Here is a 12,796-nt window from a genome sequence, read left to right as displayed (position 1 = left end):
CCGTTCTGTTCCAACAAATAAAAAGGTCATCCCGAGCGACGCCGGATCGCTCATCCAACGCTCTCCGGGGGGGGGGGTGGGTGGGGGAGGCCTGTCGAAAAAAAACATCCACTCCCATTGGCCCGCCGGGCGCCAGGAGTCTTCATTGCAAGTCGTCGGCGATGCGACCCCCCCCCCCCCCCAAAAGTCGGGCCCTCTCCGGTCACTCCGCCGCTGACAAAGAATCATTACGTCGGGTGTCAGAGAGGATCAATATTGTGACAGGAATGAGCTACCTTCTCTCCCCCCCCCCCCCCCCCTTCTCTCACACCCAACCTGTGCGTTGGCTGCAAACCAATGAGGCAACGAGAGGGATGAGGTCAAAGATTTGTTCAAATCAGCACCTCCGTCCCAGCAGCTCCGACAGGGGGAATCGCTCTTCGTTTGTCGGGAGGCAGCGAGGCATCATTAAATTCCTTCTCGCTGCTTATTGTGCATAATTCATACCCCGCCGTTGAAATATGAATGTTGCCGTGCTGCAGAAACGCTGCCCGGGCCGAGGCGCAAAGAGGAGCGATTCAAGCCCCCCGGTGGGACTTCAGGCCGAAGGAAGAACGGACGACCACCTGCAGCAGAATCCGGATGGAACAAATACAAGCAGTGTGTTTTCTTTAGTAGGAGCGATTACGTCTGCTGCAAAACGCCTTAAAAGGGGAATTGGTTGTGTTGTTTCTCTCACTGATGCAACCGTGACGTTTGGAGTTCATGCTCTTGACCTTTTTCGAAAAACCTAATACCAACAATTAGAAAAGAGAGGCCCGTTGATTGCATTTAACTCGTCGCGAGAACCCCGTGTTGATTCTAAATGAAATTATCTTTTTTTTAAAAAAGGGTAAAGAGTGATTTATTATCACAGCTCTCAAAAATATTTTCATGTCAACAGTCAACCCTTGCGCTCTCTGCAGCGCGTTCCAGCTCGTTATCTCAGACTTGGCGGCGGAGTCTCATCAGCACCGTATCCCCGATACGACTTTGTCTTTCACGCACAGCCTCAATCGCTACTCTGCTGTCCACCAAAATAACCGAAATTGGGTTTGTGACATCGTAGAAGGCGACCACCCGCCGGTGAACACGGCGGAGCGTTTAGCAGATATTTGTGAAGATACAAAGTGGAGCCAATATTGACTTACATTCGTTGGACACAGGGATTCATGTGACGGCGTGGCGTCAATCATTAAGGGGCCAATCAAAACGAATCGATCCGGGTTTCAGGTTGGGAAACTGAAGCGTGAGAAGAAGTGAAATCCACTCTCCAAAAGGAGAGTCTGACCTCGGGAGCTTTGTTACGCAGCTGAATCGTGTTTTTTGTCTTTTTTTTAAACGGTGCAACGTGTCGTTACGGCCATCAGTCCATGATTTGCCAGTGAATGTGAGAGTCAGTGTGCGACGGAATAATTTGTTTTACTCGGTTACTCAGTGATGGATTCCCCCCGCCGGCGTGTTGGAATCAGCATGCGCGGCCACGCTCCGGTTCTTTGACGCTACATAAAATGGGGCCTATCTTTTGTGTGCCAATGCAATTCTCTACTTCCTGTGAAATGAAAATAAATGACCAGTGTTGATTAGATTTACCCGCTCTCTCCCTGCATGCTGCTCGTACGGCTATTTCTCTTTTCGAGTCCAACATGGGCCGCACTCGGGCCTCCGCTGCAAAACGCGGCGGATCGACGCGTTCGCTGGTGATCCTGCTTCCTTCCCGCTTCCTTCCCGCTTCCTTCTCGCTTCCTTCCCGCTGCTACTTACCGGCGAAGCTGCAGCTCTCTCTTGTGCAGCGATGCGCCGACAGAGTGATTCACCGTCGCATCCCTCGCTGACATCCTCCCAAAATCCCTTTAAGTTGTGCCCTGCTTCAAGCCCCCTGGAAACATTACCAGTCGGCGAGCGTCGTGTTCGCCATCTAGCGTGAAGTATCACTTACGGAAATATTGCATTTTCCAGCTGTTGGCGCTTTACTGCATCAAAATGAAAAAAAAAAAAAAAACAAGAATGAAGTGCCACCTGTACCAGCAATGATGGACTGGAATTGTTTATTCTCAGCGTGAGAGCGAAATATTTCACAGATTTTATCACATAGCAATATTGGACAAGCCCTGGTGTGCTTTCAGGATTAGATTGCTAAGGTTTAGTAAGTGTGTGTGTGTGTGTGTGTGTGTGAGCGGTCACTCAGCAGCGGCCCCAGAGCCCCCCCCCCCCCGGTTAGGTCCCTGCTGCATTGATGATGCGAGTGCACGTCGGTGCAGCTCATTCATTTCACCGCGCTGTGTGTGTGTGTGTGTGGAGAAGGGATAATACACCATGAGACTAACAGCAGGGTAATTACACCATAATGAATGCACCTGCATTTTGCCCCCACAATGTCAGGAAGAAGAAGAAGAAGGAAAAAAAAAGGATTTTCAATTTGTTGCTGGTGCTTTTTTAGAGCACCAATCAGTTTGTGTTTTTATGGATTCAGGACAGCAGCCTTTGCTTCTCAGTAATGATGAGCTTTCTCTGCTGCAGCATTAACTATGGATGAACGGATCGCCGCCAGGTGAACACCACGCGCCTGTGTATGTATAATAAAAGTATATTGACGGAGATGTTTTGTTTTATTTAAAGGGATGTGTACCCTGTTTGCTGAATAACAGACCCCCCCTTAATCCATACATCACTGCTTCTCCAACACAAACACGGCCCAAGGTTTTTACAAATCATAATAAACATTAAACCATCACACATAAATAAATGAGTGGAAACGTTGCCAGAAAGCATCCACCCCGGGTTGGTTTTTATTACAGAACATTAAAGACGAGGCTTTCCCCAGGTCTGCATAATTCAAACATTATGCGGTTTGACAAACATTATATTTAAATCGCTCCGTTTATAACACTGCAATAATAATGATACATTTTATTTATAACGCATAACCTCAGAGTGCGACTGTGATGGCGAATAGTGTGAAAGGTAAACTTCAAATGAGGGAAGATGGGCCCCATAAACCCGGGATGGATGTGAACTAAAGGATCCTTTGTGGTCTGAGCTACGGCGTCTTAACCAAGTGTTCTCCAATAATACATCAAACGGATGGGTTTCATAATAATAGCATATCGGGGAGGACGTGTCCTCTCTCCTCCTGGTCCATCTCCACGACGACCACCTCCCCGTTTGTAACAATAATCTTGTGGTCCCAACAATTTTTTTTTTTAAATCAATGCACATTTCTCCATGCTTCTGGGCTCAATGGAGTCCGTACGGAGTGAAAGGCGTCATAATTACGCCCCCCTGAATGCGCATTCACTGCCACGCGCTGCCCACAAAACCCCTGAAACCGAGTGTTTGGGCTCGGTGCTGGAGGCGCAGCGGGCCTTTTTTGTGTTTACAGCACACGAGGATGTAATCAATGAAAAGTGGTTTTCAATCTAAGCTGTTCCTGCTCTCCACTCTCCTACTCCCCGGCATGCTTTGGGTAATCCGCGTTCGGCGGCATCAGAGTGGACCGACGGGCCTGTTTTGTGCCTCGCTGTCGGATTAAATGGGATTTAATAGATTTACAATTGCTCGTATCCCTGCTGCTGTTCTTTCCAAAAAAAAGGGTCTTTTAAATATGCAAAAAGATTTCAATACAGTGAAAACTAAACCTGCCGAGGTTTTCGTTTGGAGGTTTGTGCCGCTCGGGGGTGGAGTGAAGGGCATTCACAACCATCTGCTGTCGCGGCGCCGCAAAGCGAAAAAACAACAACGTGCACTTAGAAAATAGGAGAAATATGAGATACGTCATGAACACATGAATGATTTCCCCCCCCCACCCCCCCGTTTAGTCACGCTAGCGGAAGGCTCGAGGGACGCCAATGTACCGCGTGGGCCCGCGGAGTGAAGTTATTTAGCGAGGTCACGGGGGTCAAGAGCACACTTTATCCAGTTATCTCCTGCACCACCACGTTGACATTTGCCGGTTTGCCCGCAGACCTCCGTGAGCCGCAACAACGTTGGCGATCGCATCGTCGCCAGTTTCTCCACGCCGCAGACTCCGGTCGTCTCTTTCTTCCAGGGAAGAGGGTGGAGGGAAGGGAGGAAGGGGGGGGGGACATCTACTGCCAAATGTCTTCTGTCCATATCAAATCTCCATGAAAATCTGCCCGTTTGATGGTACCATCAGGAGAGGCCAAACTCCTGTCCATATGGGGAAATTATGCTAAAAACTTAAACAAAATAAATTGAGTTTTATTTTTAATTGGGATCAGCACACACACACACACACACACACACACACATAACTGTCACATCAGGGTTGAGGTCTGTGAGAGCGCCAATGAATCCTCCTGAGTTATGTTCCATCTGACTGCACTGCTCCACTTCACTGACCTCAGCGGCAGCGGACGACGGGCCGGAGGTCCGGCGCCGGGCGGCGCCTTTCCTCTTTGGGTTCACGCCAGCCCGGGGGTGGGGGCAGCGGGGGGGGGGGGGGGGGACGTCCGAGCACAGACCCTCCTTGCATGCGTTTTTTAAGGAAGAAAGGCATTAGAAGAGAAATCAAAGCAATCAAAGAGCCAATAATGTGCCTTTCAGTTCACTATGTATCCTGCTCATTCGTGCCCCCTCCCCCCCCCCCCCCCCCCCTCCTGCAGGGCACAGCTCTGTTTATCCAAATCCAACGTGTGACATCATTTTCAGCCTCCTTCGCGGCGCCCCGCGGTGGCAGTGCGGCGGTCCTGAAACTACTGGGCCACGGTGACTGAGGTCCGACCTCGTCCCCCGGACCATCTCTCAAAGTTATTGAGCCGGGGGGGGGGGGGGGGGGTCATGATGACAGTTGAGAAATGCTGGGCTGCACAACAGAGGATTCATCATTGGCTAAAATTGTCATCTTATATTGACCTCCTTGAAAAGATTGAACTCATTCCCGAGCGCCCTGAACCAGCTGGTGTGTGTGTGTCCAGTTTTACACTCGTTTGAGACGCACACACACACATGCAGTTTTATTGTTACGTCTACTGCAGAATCAGAAGTGGTTTGCACAGAAAACGGGTCTCAAACTAAAAGTGTCCTGGTGGTGATCGCAGGGTTTAAATGACAAGCGGCTTGTCGGCGGTTGGCAGCTCGCTGGCCTTTGGAAGCTCATTGTTTTCGTGTGCCGGGGCGATTTCCCCCCCCCCCCCCCGCCCCCCCCTTTTTTTCGAATGCTTTGGGCGTTCGACAGGATGGCATTTAGAAGAGGGAGTGAAGGCGGGAGGAAGGAACCTCTGCCGTGTGTGTGTGTGGGTGTTTTGTTTTTTTTTTCCCTCCATGCATCACGAGCCTTCACCTGCTAAACCTGCAGCGCCGTACATCACCTCCACTGGAGGTTTCGCGACCATATTGCGTTCACTGTTATCATCTGTCCGCCGGAGCCAAATCAATGCAGCTCCGTTTCATGCAGAATCATCATCATTTCAGGATGATGCATGATGCGGGTGGAGGAGACGGGGGCTGCACCAGGAGCTACGTTGTGGGGCTCTCAGGCCTGCACACGATACAGTACTTTGATATTTGTGTGTTTTTTGGGGCTCTGTATACCGCTCTCTGGTTTTAAATCAGACTAGTTTAATAAAGTCGTGTTATGCATCAGATTATGAATCCTTGCCATGTTCTCACAAAGTTTGACTAATCTGTTTTGTTTTTTTTCTTCAGTATTTGTTCCATTTCTAGCAGTCGGCCCAAGCTTGTGCATTATCACAAAAAACAGCGTTCAGACTCAGCTCTTTCTTTTAACACTCCAAAAAAGAAAAAAAAAAAAAAACAGACGTCTAACGGGCTCTTGAGATTCATTAGATTGTGTTTCCAACAACTTAAAATGAAGCGTGCTGTCGTTACGACAGAAAAACAAGCCTTTTTTCGTAGCCGGATTCATACGTCAGGTTGGTGGTAATTGGGTTCGAGCGGCGCATTCAAACGCCATCACAACTGGATGCACGTTATGGAACAGATCTAATTTATTCCGCCGTGATGTGTCAGTAGATTGCGTCCTAACCGACTAATTACTCCGCGAAGGAAGCGGCGTCTTCCTGTTCTTTACATTGAACACTCCGCTGCGTCCACCTCGCGTCCTGACTCGCCGCAGAACAGCTGGGATGTTGTTCTTCCAGATTGCTCCGCACTACTGATCTTTATTAAATAAAAAAAATGATAAAAAACGTTGGAAGACGTTGGACGGAGGCCCAGAAGCCCAGAAGATAAAAAGCCATTCCATCCAATCCCTGGGGGTAACTAGTTTTTTTTTTTGTGCCTATTTGCATATTCCAGGGTTCAAAACAGCTTGGGCAAAAAGTGACTCCCCACGAAGACGCGTTAAGTTGATTGGCCTTGTGCCAGTAATCGCTCCACTTTACAACAACAACAAAAAACAGGGGACATAAATGATTCACAGTGGTTTTTAAGTATGTCAGCCGTGTTCCCGGCGTAAGTCAGTGAGACGTCCAGAGAGCAGCCAGACGCTGGCAAAGCAACGCGCCGTACTTTAAATTCAGGGAATATTCTCGCTGGCGTTTGTCGATATTGAGCCTGAACTTTCTGTTCTGCAGAAAGCCAAGAAAAAAGAAGAAAAAAAAAAAAAAAAAACACACACACACAGTAAATCCATGACTCCAATAAAGAGACCTCCTGCTGAAATTTGTTTGTTATGAGGCAGAATTTGCAGAGAAAATACAGAGCAGAGCTGAGTCCTGATCTAAAGACAACACGGGAGCCTCCTTTTTGTAGAAGACATTTAGATCCAAAGTAAATAATAAAGCAAAGTTTTTCTGTCCAAAACGTTTCTTTTGGGATTCAGGGATGAAAATGTGAAACTCTCCAAAACCCTCAAACCCACGAGAAACACCACTTCTCGGGGCAGCAATAGAGAAGGCGAGATTCAGGGTCAATGTTGGCGAGGACAGGAAATGAAGGTCATACATTCTTAGAGAATCCCCCCCCCCCTGTCCTGGTGGATTGGATCGAGTACAAAGGAAACCGCCCACAGGATCCATTGATCACTATAAAAGGATGAAATATATACACGTCAGCAAGAGAAATCAAGAAAGACAATCGAAAATCAATCTTTTGGGCTTTAATCCCGCGCTCAAAAGCAATGAAACAGACAGAGGGGGGGCCTCACCGGGCGCCGCATGCAGATGGAGGGGCGCTGCAGCGGTGCAGAACCGGTCCAGGAGGGGCAGAGATTCACTGTAAGAGGCGAGAGGGGAGGGAGCATTACGTGACCTGGCATTATCAATCCACTCGACACTCGGCGGCTTCAACCACGAGGTGCTTCCCCTCCTGCACACGTCTTCCCGTGCACCACATCGGGTCGCCACGAGGGAAAGTCAGAAACCCTGCGCATCGTCGGCTTGGAGGAGGCCGAGTTCCTCCATGAGACAGAATAACTCGCAGTATGCAGCCAAAACCCAGATGTTTTACCGCAAGGCAAAGTATCAAAGGGAATATGTTAAACGTGGTTGTGGCGGGGGGGGGGGTTTTCTCCTCCATGTCATATGTGAAAAGACCCAAAATGAACAGTGGTCTTGTTGATCATTTCACCGGCTTGTCGATGATTCAGTCCCATTTCAGTGAGGATTCCAGGTCTCTCCTCTGCAATCTAAATGTTGTGTTACTTCAGTGCGGGAAACACTTCCTCTGCCTTAACACTTCAACCCTCTGTTGTGCCGAGCCTCTTCAAAGTAAAAGGTCAAAAACCGAAACCTCGTTTGGTTCACTTAATATGTGGCGAGGTGCCCTTTGGGTATTTAAAGAGGTGCCGCGTGTCCCCGGTTTGAGCTGCATTTAGTGGTGTGGCAGGCTGGAACAGACCAAACCACCCCTCAGCTTTTTTTTTTTTTTTTTTCTTCCCCTCCTTAATGAAGACCCTTCCACGCCGGCTCAGCAGTGCGTTCAGCCCCCGCGCGTTTCCCCATTTTTCACATCCCCGTTGAGGAGGTGACGTGACGTCCACGGGCACATTAAAGAGCAAACCGGCTGGTGATTGAGATTTCTGTGAATGGAATAAGTTGCGCTTATCGATTTTGATGCCAGGCAAACCGACTGCCTCTGTCGGGGCGGCCCAACAGATGATTAAGCATCGGCAATAAACTTCATATCCTTTGCTCCCCCCGTTTCATCACAGAGAAATAAGCGCGTCGGTTTCCCCAATTACCGAAAGGGCAGCGGATCCCCTGGTGGAGGAAGGTGGGGGAAGCAGAGTGTGACTTTTCTCTACAGGTTCAGAGAATTTTGGGCGGTTGGGGAGGGGGGGGGAATTCAATCACAGGCTTGTCGTGCAGTTTTTTTTTACATAAGTCATGATCAATCGTTGATCAGACGCAGTGTCTTCTGTGTCTCGAGCTCCGCCCCAAATTTATAATTTCTGTCTCCACGTGGGATTAAGTGGTGGTGCAGATGGGTGGATTATTGTGCCCAGCCGCCCTCCCCACCTCCCCCCCGGTGACGGACAGTCAGGACATTTAGACCCGTTCTTTCCATTGCTAAACGTCCACTTTCCCTGACAAACTCAAAAAATGCCTTTTGAGTGCCATCGAGTGATCAATGAGCTTTTTGCCCCGTTCATTACAGTTAAATCACGGTATTTAATTACTAAAAAATATCACCGCGTACAGTTTAACAGGTTTACTTCATCACGGCAATGCAGTGGTAATACGGACAATGGAAGCACGGTATTTACCAGAGGTGTGGACTCGAGTCATGTGACCTGGACTCGAGTCAGACTCGAGTCATGAATTTGATGACTTGAGACTCGACTCGACAAAACGTACAAAGACTTGCAACTCGACTTGGACTTGAATACCGATGACTCGTGACTTGACTTGGACTCGAGCCTTTTGACTCGAGAAGACTTGCTACTTCCCATGAAAACTGGGGGAAAACATTTTCACACCACCGCGCCGCTCTGTTTATCTGCATCTGTCAAAAAAATGTGCGCCACCTGTATGCAGAGAGCGCGCGCTGCCTGCACGACATCCAATCACTGCAGTCCATTTGACCGTATCAACGAGACAGCTCGTTCATGGTTACAAAAATCGGGATTTTTGAACCCGGATTCAGACTCCGATGGAAATCCTCGCCAACATTATGTCAACGTCCGTTTTAAAGTAGTGTAATGAGCTGAGTTAAAGTTATTAGTTAATCAGTTATGCAGATGTTGCATGTGTTCACGTTATGCTCCGTTACCAGCTGTAGTTACGCGAGACAACCCGAGTTTTGGGGGGCCGTGTATGCGGAAGTGTTCGTTCGGCGTGGTGACGGCCAACAGTGACCGAAGTTGAGTTGTTTTATATAAATAAATGCAGCGGAGTTGCAAGCCAGTCATCGCCTCCTTATTTACGCTGCAGCATTGGGGTGAGCGTTACAGTACTATAACACAGTCACAGTCGATCCACCATTACCCTTCCCTTCGTAGTCTAGGTCTGTGAGGCAGCGCACCATCACCCAGGGTTCCCCGTCCCCACTATAATAAAATGACTCGAAATGACTCGAAACTAAAATGGTACGACTTGTGACTCGACCAGAGACTTGTTGGCTGTGACTTGTGACTCGACTTGGGACTTGCTTCGTCTTTGACTCGACTTGACTCGGGACTCGAGGGCAATGACTTGAGACTTGCTTGTGACTTGCCTAACAGTGACTTGATCCCACCTCTGGTATTTACTTTAATAATGACTGGCAGAGATCTGAGGTGCGTCTTCCCGCCGAGGAAAAATCAAAAAGGGCAACAAATCCACCGCCGTGAAGGGAAATGAGCGGCGAGCAATGGCGTCGACGTAATGAGAACAAACTGTGCTGGGATTAAAAAGCTTAACTTTAATACTCTACACAAAGAAACTTTTCATTATTATTATTATTATTAAAAAAATCGTTTGGCCAGTAGAAATGAGAATGACATTTTCAAATAAACGACACCGTAAAACAAGGTTTTCGGATCGATTGATCTATTTCGGTTTTTTCTGCAATAGAGAACGACAAGTGGCCTACGACGCCACGCCACGTTTTGGGCCGTTTGTGTCCCTCACAAAAGTGAAGTGGACCACAGCAGACGCCCTTCCGCGTCCATTTTCAGCATCGCTCGTTCCATCCTGGATTCGAATACTTTCATTCTCTCTCTCGCCTTTGAATGAATCTGTTCATTAGCATTTCACAGTGCAACCAATGCTTCCCCCCCCCCCCCCCCCCGCCCCCTTAAGGTGGTGCAGTACACACACTCATTATTTGCTCTTTGTCAACTGAGACTTCATTAAAAAACCTAATTACAGATTTTAATTAGAATCCTAGGATTATAGTTTTATACTGTCAATATAATAATCACATCCTTAACCAGATGTGTGAACCTATTGTTAAAGTGGCAACTTTTACAATCTGAACCCTCCAAAAGGTTCTCTGCATTCAGTAACAAGTCAGGATTCTTTCAATTAGTCTTCAAAAAATATCTAGAAATTATAACACACTGTTATTCAACGACCGGATTGCACATTCAACATGATTAATGTGCCAAATTGTCTTCATATAAATAAAGCTTTTTTGTCCCCCCTCCCTGCACGTTTTTTGGTTCTTTCCTGCATCTTGTTATGGCGTCTGAATCATTTTACAAATACCCACTTTTCTCCGTGTTGGGGAATGAATAATGCTGCATTCAGCCAGGCGGTTGTATTTTTGCAGAAATATTTATTTTCCGGTGCAGCCTCTTATTTTCTCGCTCAACAAAGAGCACGAATGACCCTTTTGTCATCGTAATACAAAGCAAGAAAAATAATATTTGTCACGGATGAATAGTTGGGCACATCCAACCCTGTCCCCTGCAAAATGACGCTCACATCCAACAGAATCCTCCATGACGCTTAGAGGGAAAACACAACACAATCATGTTGAGACCATTGTTTGTTCCACCGGTTTAAGGGGAATACGACGTGGTCTTTTGGTTTCACACACACATGATGAAAAGCACCTCCGAACCCGAAACACTGACGCTGCGGTTTTCCCAGCTTTATTTATTTTTAGGAGGAGCCCGGTCAGCGCTGTTCTCACCGGCAGAACCCCCGACCCGAGACACAGCAGCTGATTCACCACTGCTGCATATCTGCATGTGTGGTCTGTTCAGAAAGCTCCGCCCCCCCCCCCCGCGGGCCTCAAACCAAAGCAGGAGCCGGGGGTACCCTCTGATGAGGTGGCTCACACACACACACACACACACACAAAGAAGGTATGAACAGGAAGGGGAACTCTTGATGTTTTGTTGGGTGAAAGAAGGCCAGCGGCTTGGCCTGCTGTAGATAACGGTCCATTACTGAGACGCCTCCATCCTCACAGGGGCACCCTGGCTACAGTGACCCTGATGGAGTAACATTGGGGGGGCCTCCACTTGAGCCGCGCCCCCTTTCATAACCAATATTGGTGTGTAAAAGCCGTGAAGCCGCATAGATTTTACACATCAGGGCTATGCATAGAGCATATGTTAGATACATCGCTTGTGTGGGAATGTATTGTGACATGAGGTGCGTTTTCAATCACTCGCTTCCACCTCGTTTGTATTCAGCCACTTCCACCGCTCGCCCCCCCTTCCCCACCCCCCCCCTGAGGAGAGAGCGGGTCCGTGTAACAGTTCTGAGCTCGGCATTGAATATCTCAAAGGGACGCGGGGGGAGGGGGGGGGGGGGTGAACTCGGAGAGAGAAATCAGATCAGGACTCATGGATTAATCTGCGCTTTTTGGTATCTCACAAAAAAAGAAGTCGGCATCGAGTTCAAAGGAAGGGACTTGTTAGGCCCCCGCGGGGGGGGGGGGGGCGCCTCTGGAGTCAGGTATCGACATTTCTATAGACCCCCCGCCCCAACCCCCCCCCCACATTGATCTGGCTCCAATGTAGGGCGTTTAATTGAAGCGACTAGTCATAATAAAACAGAGAGGACCGTCTGCGTCCACGTCGAGCCGCGGTGCTAAAAATGTGAAATGAGGACATTTGTCTCTCACAGAATCCACTCAGCTGGGACCCAGAGCTTAATTATGCGCGTGGTATGTGGTCAGAGGAGGGAAAAAAGGACACCTCTTCCATGGGGGGGATCTATTTCTAAAGCACGCGTGAGGAGAAACGTTATAATGTGAACGGGAGCTGACACTCGAAAGCTGCGACATTTGCAGCTTTTGTGTCGCGGTGAATTATTCTGTTCGCTCTGTTGTTGTTGTTGTTTTTTTGGGAGAATATGATTAAAATGTTTTGGTTTCTACAGTGACACAGCGAGCTGAAATCTCTGTGGTCTGCTTTTCAGGTGAATATCGACAGTCCATCACTTTTAATCTCAGTAATAAAACAATGGTATAAAAGAGGCTTTGGCACTTTTTTCAAATGTCACTCAGGGGACGAAACATATTTTTAAAAGAAAGGGAAAAAATATTTTCTCACATATTGCTGGCCTAAGCCACTAAAAAAGTAAATTTGACCTTTACACTGTTCACAATCCACACAATGCTGCTCTCAACCTGTGCATCTAATTTGTAATCCCTCTGAGGCGGAACCCCCCCGCCCCAGAACCCCCCCCCAGAAGTCTTTCCATTTAACGATGAAGGTTTGTGTCCATATCAAGTCTGTGTCATGTGTTTTTGAAGTGCATTTCAAAAGCCACGGCGGCTTTTAGGACTCACGAAGCTCCCAGACAAGATTGTGCTGCGCCCGGGGGAGGGAGGAAGGGGGGGGGGGGGCGGCGGCGAGTCAGACTTAGCACTCCGACCACGTCACGCCGGAGCACAACAGGCCGCCCGAGCCTGC

The sequence above is a fragment of the Pungitius pungitius genome, chromosome 12 (genome assembly GCF_949316345.1).
Source record: "Pungitius pungitius chromosome 12, fPunPun2.1, whole genome shotgun sequence".
Taxonomy (NCBI): Eukaryota; Metazoa; Chordata; class Actinopteri; order Perciformes; family Gasterosteidae; genus Pungitius; species Pungitius pungitius.
This window is presented reverse-complemented; position numbering follows the sequence as displayed.